Consider the following 6,999-nt stretch of genomic DNA (forward strand, 5'->3'; position numbering starts at 1 on the left):
CTGATATTTATTTTTTTTCTTCTAGTAATAGCGGGACTGCAACAGGCATTCCGACACTGGGGGGGACTGACTAACTGCCACTGACATCCCCAGTAACACCAATACAGTGATCAGTGTTAATAAAAAGCACTGACACTGTACTAATAGCACTGGGCAGGAAGGGGTTAACATCTGGGGCGATCAAAGGGTTAACTGTGCACCTTGTGTGTGCGCTTGTGTCAGCACATTGCTTTGTATGGCTCTGCTCTTGCAATACAAAGCAGTGTGCAGGAGCTGACAGGGGAGAGATCTATATTTTTTGCATACAGACCTCTCCCATCAGCGATACTTGGTGATCTCTGGGTGATGGTGGGGGAATCACCGGCCTGGACTCGGTGGTCAACAGCTAAGGCCTGCAATGGTGGTGTGGTTAAGGCGTGCGTGCCCCCTACCCGGAATTGCAAATTCACGTAAGTCCTCAACCAGGCAGATCCATAGAGAGGGAGAAAAGCAGTTATGAGTTATCCCATCAACAACATTTATTACGTCCTGCCAGTATTGCATGACAGCCAGGCAGGACTAGAAGACATGTGTGAGAATCCCCCAGTGAGTAGTTGTAGAGCACCCCGGCCAAGAGATTGAGGAAAGCCTCACGTGGAGCGTGTATAAGGTGTCATCAGCTCTAAGTATCTTTTTAAATGCAATAAGTTTATCCTTTATGGAGACTAAATGCATGGAAGGAAGGTCCCACATCTCCCTCCTATCATCAGTGTCTAGGACTAGAATGTCCATCAGCCACTTTTGCATGATTGAGGACAGGTAAGGAATGGCTAGCAGGGTGAGATGGCTGTAGATAGTCCAGGTGGGTTTCTCAAAGCATTTCGTCCTAAGTGTTCAAGATCGGATGGGATTTGTGTGGAAACTGAGAGCCAAGAGCATGGGGCAACTACAGGAATCAAGAGACATGAAGCTGGGAGGTTAAAATGTGAGGAGAGGTTAAAAAAGAATAAAAGGGTTTGGTTTTTGACAATATGTGACAAGGTTTTAATTTTACACTTGTAGGTTTGTTTGTCCGATTTTCTCATCATATATACTAGGCGTTAGGAATTTGTTTGTTCAAGAAACATTTCCATCCTACTCCTTCGAATTTTCTCATCACTGCGGTCAAAAATGAACAGCAATTTGTCCGCACTAATGATTAGAAAAACAAATGACCTTTAGAACCTTCTTTTCCCAAGAATTGTCATTTAAATTCTACCCATCTATGGCTAGATTTAGTGGAGTGAATCAACATTTGTTTTGACTGCAGTGACTACAAAATTGAAAGGAGCAGGATAGAAAATGTTTAAAATAAAACAAAAACTAATCTCTAACAGTGTATGTGATTTTTTTGTTCAGGAAAATGTATTCATTCCAAAATCAACTGTTAAAAGCAAAAGAAATTTTGAAGTATCTTTGTATGAACATTTGTTTGTTACATTCAATATGTTGAAGAATGCCATTCAAACATTAGTTTGAAAATCTACTAGAGTACGGCCAGCTTTAGACAGTTGTCATTAGAACAGCTTGTCCCATTGGATGATGATTTCCCCTCTGTACCTCTCCAGGTGACAATTTAACATTTTGGATTTTTTTTACCTTCATTCTTGTTTAGAAAGTATTATGACCACATATCTAAAATGAAAATATATAAAAAGAAAAAAAAAATCTTTATTTTGTATTGCAAAAAAGATCATCTTCAATTAAAATCACTTAAGCTTTAAAGAGTTGCATTTAAAACAACCCTTTTTGAAAGCCATGGTAGGCCACAGGTATAGAATATTGTATCAAAAATCTTTTTGAAATAAGGATGTCCCTGGACAGTCACAAGCAGAGAAGTATGATAGAAAAAAAAAAACTTCCTTAGAGAATTTTCGAAAAGCTTTGAACAGTTCCTAATTGTAATATCAAAAGATGTAAGGATACCGTTAATGGAGTTTCGGTGTTATATTTCACACCACATGGTAAGATAATAGTCCACATCCCTTAGATGTAGTATCTCTAAAGCAGTGGTTCTCAACCTTTCTAACGCCGCGACCCCTTAATACAGTTCCTCATGTTGTGGTGACCCCCAACCATAAAATAATTTTCGTTGCTACTTCATAACTGTAATTTTGCAGTAGGAGGAATAGTGCCACGTCATTGGTGTCAGTGGGAGGAATAGTGCCCCGTCATTGGTATCAGTGGGAGGAATAGTGCCCCGTCATTGGTGTCAGTGGGAGGAATAGTGCCACGTCATTGGTGTCAGTGGGAGGAATAGTGCCCCATCATTGGTATCAGTGGGAGGAATAGTGCCCCGTCATTGGTGTCAGTGGGAGGAATAGTGCCCCCTTCATTGGTGTCAGTGGGAGGAATAGTGCCCCGTCATTGGTGTCAGTGGGAGGAATAGTGCCCCGTCATTGGTGTCAGTGGGAGGAATAGTGCCCCGTCATTGGTGTCAGTGGGAGAAATAGTGCCCCGTCATTGGTATCAGTGGGAGGAATAGTGCCCCGTCATTGGTATCAGTGGTAGGAATAGTGCCCCGTCATTGGTGTCAGTGGGAGGAATAGTGCCTCGTCATTGGTGTCAGTGGGAGGAATAGTGCCCCATCATTGGTATCAGTGGGAGGAATAGTGTCCCATCATTGGTGTCAGTGGGAGGAATAGTGCCCCATCATTGGTATCAGTGGGAGGAATAGTGCCCCATCATTGGTATCAGTGGGAGGAATAGTGCCCCATCATTGGTATCAGTGGGAGGAATAGTGCCCCATCATTGGTGTCAGTGGGAGGAATAGTACCCCATCATTGGTGTAAGTGGGAGGAATAGTGCCCCGTCATTGGTATCAGTGGGGGGGAATAGTGTCCCGTCATTGGTGTCAGTGGGAGGAATAGTGCCCCGTCATTGGTGTAAGTAGGAGGAATAGTGCCCCGTCATCGGTATCAGTGGGGGGAATAGTGCCCCGTCATCGGTGTCAGTGGGAGGAATAGTGCCCCGTCATCGGTGTCAGTGGGAGGAATAGTGCCCCGTCATCGGTGTCAGTGGGAGGAATAGTGCCCCATCATCGGTGTCAGTGGGAGGAATAGTGCCTCATCATCGGTATCAGTGGGAGGAATAGTGCCCCATCATCGGTATCAGTGGGAGGAATAGTGCCCCATCATAGGTGTCAGTGGGAGGAGGAATAGTGCCCCATCATAGGTGTCAGTGGGGGGAGGAATAGTGCCCCATCATAGGTGTAAGTGGGGGGAGGAATAGTGCCCCATCATAGGTGTCAGTGGGGGGAGGAATAGTGCCCCATAATAGGTGTCAGTGGGGGGAGGAATACTGCCCCATCCTTGGTGTCAGTGGGGGGAGGAATACTACCCCATCCTTGGTGTCAGTGGGGGGAGGAATACTGCCCCATCCTTGGTGTCAGTGGGGGGAGGAATACTGCCCCATCCTTGGTGTCAGTGGGGGGAGGAATACTGCCCCATCCTTGGTGTCAGTGGGGGGAGGAATAGTGCCCCATCCTTGGTGTAAGTGGGAGGAATAGTGCCCCGTCATTGGTATCAGTGGGGGGGAATAGTGTCCCGTCATTGGTGTCAGTGGGAGGAATAGTGCCCCGTCATTGGTGTCATTTGGGGGAGGAATCGTGCCTCATCGTTGGTGTCATTTGGGGGAGGAATCGTGCCTCATCGTTGGTGTCAGTGGGGGGAGGAATAGTGCCCCATCGTTGGTGTCAGTGGGGGGAGGAATAGTGCCCCATCGTTGGTGTCAGTGGGAGGAATAGTGTCCCATCGTTGGTGTCAGTGGGAGGAATAGTGTCCCATCGTTGGTGTCAGTGGGAGGAATAGTGCCCCATCATTGGTATTAGTGACACCAATGATGGGGCACTATTCCCACTGACACCAATGATACTTACCTTGCAGACCCCTGCTCCAGCCTGGGCTCGCTCGCTCCCTCCCTCTCCCATGGTACCGACACTTACCTGTCAGATGTCTTCCTTCTCCGGCCGCTCTCCTCCTCTTCACTCGCTCGATCTTCGCGGTGCCGCTCGGCTCCTCTTCTCCAAGCTCCACCTCCTTGCCGGTGATTGGCCGCCTGTGTGCCTCTCCTGAGCTACAGTGCCGGTGGCCAATCACAGGCGAGGATTGATCTCGAGGTGTGTCCAGATGACAGGGGCTGCATGTCATCCCGCCCACACCTGGAGGTGGCGGCGGCGGCGAGGAGCGGTGTCTCGGTTCCTAAGACCATCGGAAATATGTGTTTTCCGATGGTCTTAGGCGACCCCTGTGGAAGCGTCGTTCGACCCCCAAAGAGGTCGCGACCCCCAGGTTGAGAACCGCTGCTCTAAAGGATCCTGTCTTGTCTTAGGAGAGTTTTCCTAACCTCTTCGTTTTTCATATGGAGGCTAGAATGCAAAAAAAAACAGACAATCATTCGTCCAATTTTCTCATTGTGTGTTCGGGGCTTTGGAGGTGCTGGGGTCTACAGGGAACAACAGGTTTTTTTTTTTGTTTTTTTTTTTAAGTCCGCAAACGTGCAAACTACAACGAAAAACCCGTAAGCGATCACAAAAAATGTGCAAGTGCGAACACCACACGAAAAAGTGCACTTAGGGGTGTGTTTGTCCTACCCCCGGAGGAGTTGGACCGTTACCCTGATCCCCCGGGGCACGAAGCTCCTGACAGGGACAAGGTTCCCATTTGGTCCTCCTAGCCAAAAGGCCTGGTGGACCACCGTTCCTTATGTCCAGCCGAAGCCGGACATCCAGTACTAGGCCAGGGGGCTCTCCCGGAGAGAAAACCCCCTAGGGATCAGGGGAGGAAGGAACCAAAAGGCCACACATCCTCCCCCTAGACTTCAGGATAGGCCCGAGGACCCACACCCTCCATCCGTGAAAACACACACATAAGCGAAAGAAAAAAGTGACAAACGTGGGAGGTGAAATAAATTAAATAAATAGAAAATAAAAAAGTGGTACCGTGCCAAATTGTGCACAGACCAGGCCCTGAGGCCTGTAGCAAAAATTGCCCTGGTCCTAGCCAAAAGGCCTGGTCCTTAGGGCGCTGTGCAAAAAGAGTGTAAAAACAGTGACCATGTGCCAACTTCACACTGTGGGGTCCCACACCCAGGTGTTACTAATGGCACCCCTGAGAGCGTCTTCCTCAGGGGACACTGAGTTTGCGGACTTTCTGCAAAAGGTTTTTTTTTTTTGTTTTTTTAAGTCCGGAAACGTGCAAACTACAACGAAAAAACCCGTAAGTGATCACAAAAAATGTGCAAGTGCGAACACCACACGAAAAAGTGCACTTAGGGGTGTGTTTGTCCTACCCCCGAAAGGGTTGGACCGTTCACCTTATCCCCCGGGGCACGAAGCTCCTGACGGGGACAAGGTTCCCATTTGGTCCTCCTGGCCAAAAGGCCTGGTGGACCACCGTTCCTTATATCCAGCCGAAGCCGGACATCCAGTACTAGGCAAGGGGGTTCTCCCGAAGAGAAAACCCCCTAGGGATCAGGGGAGGAAGGAACCAAAAGGCCACACATCCTCCCCCTAGACTTCAGGATAGGCCCGAGGACCCACACCCTCCATCCGTGAAAAACACACACATAAGCGAAAGAAAAAAGTGACAAACGTGGGAGGTGAAATAAATTAAATAAATAGAAAATAAAAAAGTGGTACCGTGCCAAATCGTGCACAGACCAGGCCCTGAGGCCCATAGCAAAAATTGCCCTGGACTTGGCCAAAAGGCCTGGTCCTTAGGGCGCTGTGCAAAAAGAAGTGAAAAACAGTGGCCATGTGTCATCTTCACACCGTGGGGTCCCACACCCAAGTGTTACTAGTGACACTCCTGAGAGCGTCTTCCCCAGGGGGCACTGAGTTTGCGGACTTTTTGCGTCCCCAGCCCCTGGCCAGACCAAGGTAGATCCGTCCGAATCAGGAGGTACTGGGTCTTTCCAGCTTTCCCAGAGGAATTACTCCCAAGGCCCCAGAACGAATCATGGCGCTCCCTGGTTTCTGTCCCTCCGGTCCAGCCTTCCGGACCCCCATCATACCAGTGAGGGTACTATACAACAGCCATCCCCGCAAAGCTAGAATGGCCGGGAGCACCCCCACTGGACACTGATAAGAACAGATACTACACTTGATCTTAGCCAAAAGGCCGAGAAGCATCCAATCAGGCAAGCCCCTTGCACTACATGGTTGTTAGTAGATCTAAAGGAGATCCATTACATCTCAACACATTTGTATCTGATTGTAGGAAGTATTCTCAGTTTACCATTTACACAAGAACATGGAATATTTATGGCTAATTTGACAATTCTGACACCATTCCTGTGATCAGTTCCATTACTTTTATGAAAGTGACTTTCCATAATGTGCCTTGAGGAGTCTCACTTCTCAGCCTGAATCTTGATCACAGTAAATAGTACATGTCAGAAGTCTAAAGTAATTCATAAAAACCCCAATGTTCTCCTGATGTATCCCATCAGGGGGGAAACACACACTCCTCCCCCTCCATGAATGATCTCCACTCCCTGTGTGCCTCCAACCTTCATTTATAACTCAACAACCCCAACCATGGTGAGGGAGGCCTGGAGCCTTGTTCATAAACAGTGCCTGTTATGCAGATTGCCATGTATCTCAATGTGTGCAACCATCACAACATCCCATTGTCAGGAGAGGAGATCCCATGAATTCAAAATACAAATAATTCACCAGCAGGAATTATTATAAAGGTGGAAATTGACTGATGGACATAAGAATTCTATGCTGAGCCCCCCAGAAAGGAGTTATTATCTCTAGATGAACATAGAAGGCCCATAAGTTAGTATGGAATTCAGGCTAGATCAGTCCCCACCCCACCTGAACAAGACAAACCATCCTCTCCCCTTCCACTCCCCCTTACTCCCCTCCCCCCCTTTTTTTTTCTTCTTTCCTCTCCCACTAGGTATACCTCTACTAAATGTGTACAATCATCACAACATCTCATTGTCAGGAAAGTAGATCCCAGGTATTCAAAA

At 47.8% G+C, this 6,999-nt stretch overlaps 1 pseudogene; it reads right to left on the minus strand.

Moving 5' to 3' along the window:
* Positions 1–6,033: 6,033 nt before the first annotated feature.
* Positions 6,034–6,149, minus strand: LOC149438119 (U2 spliceosomal RNA; annotated as a pseudogene).
* Positions 6,150–6,999: the final 850 nt, after the last annotated feature.

The sequence above is a fragment of the Staurois parvus genome, unplaced genomic scaffold (assembly GCF_062004578.1).
Source record: "Staurois parvus isolate SC_StPar_1 unplaced genomic scaffold, SC_StPar_1.0 ptg001215l, whole genome shotgun sequence".
NCBI classification, from domain to species: Eukaryota; Metazoa; Chordata; class Amphibia; order Anura; family Ranidae; genus Staurois; species Staurois parvus.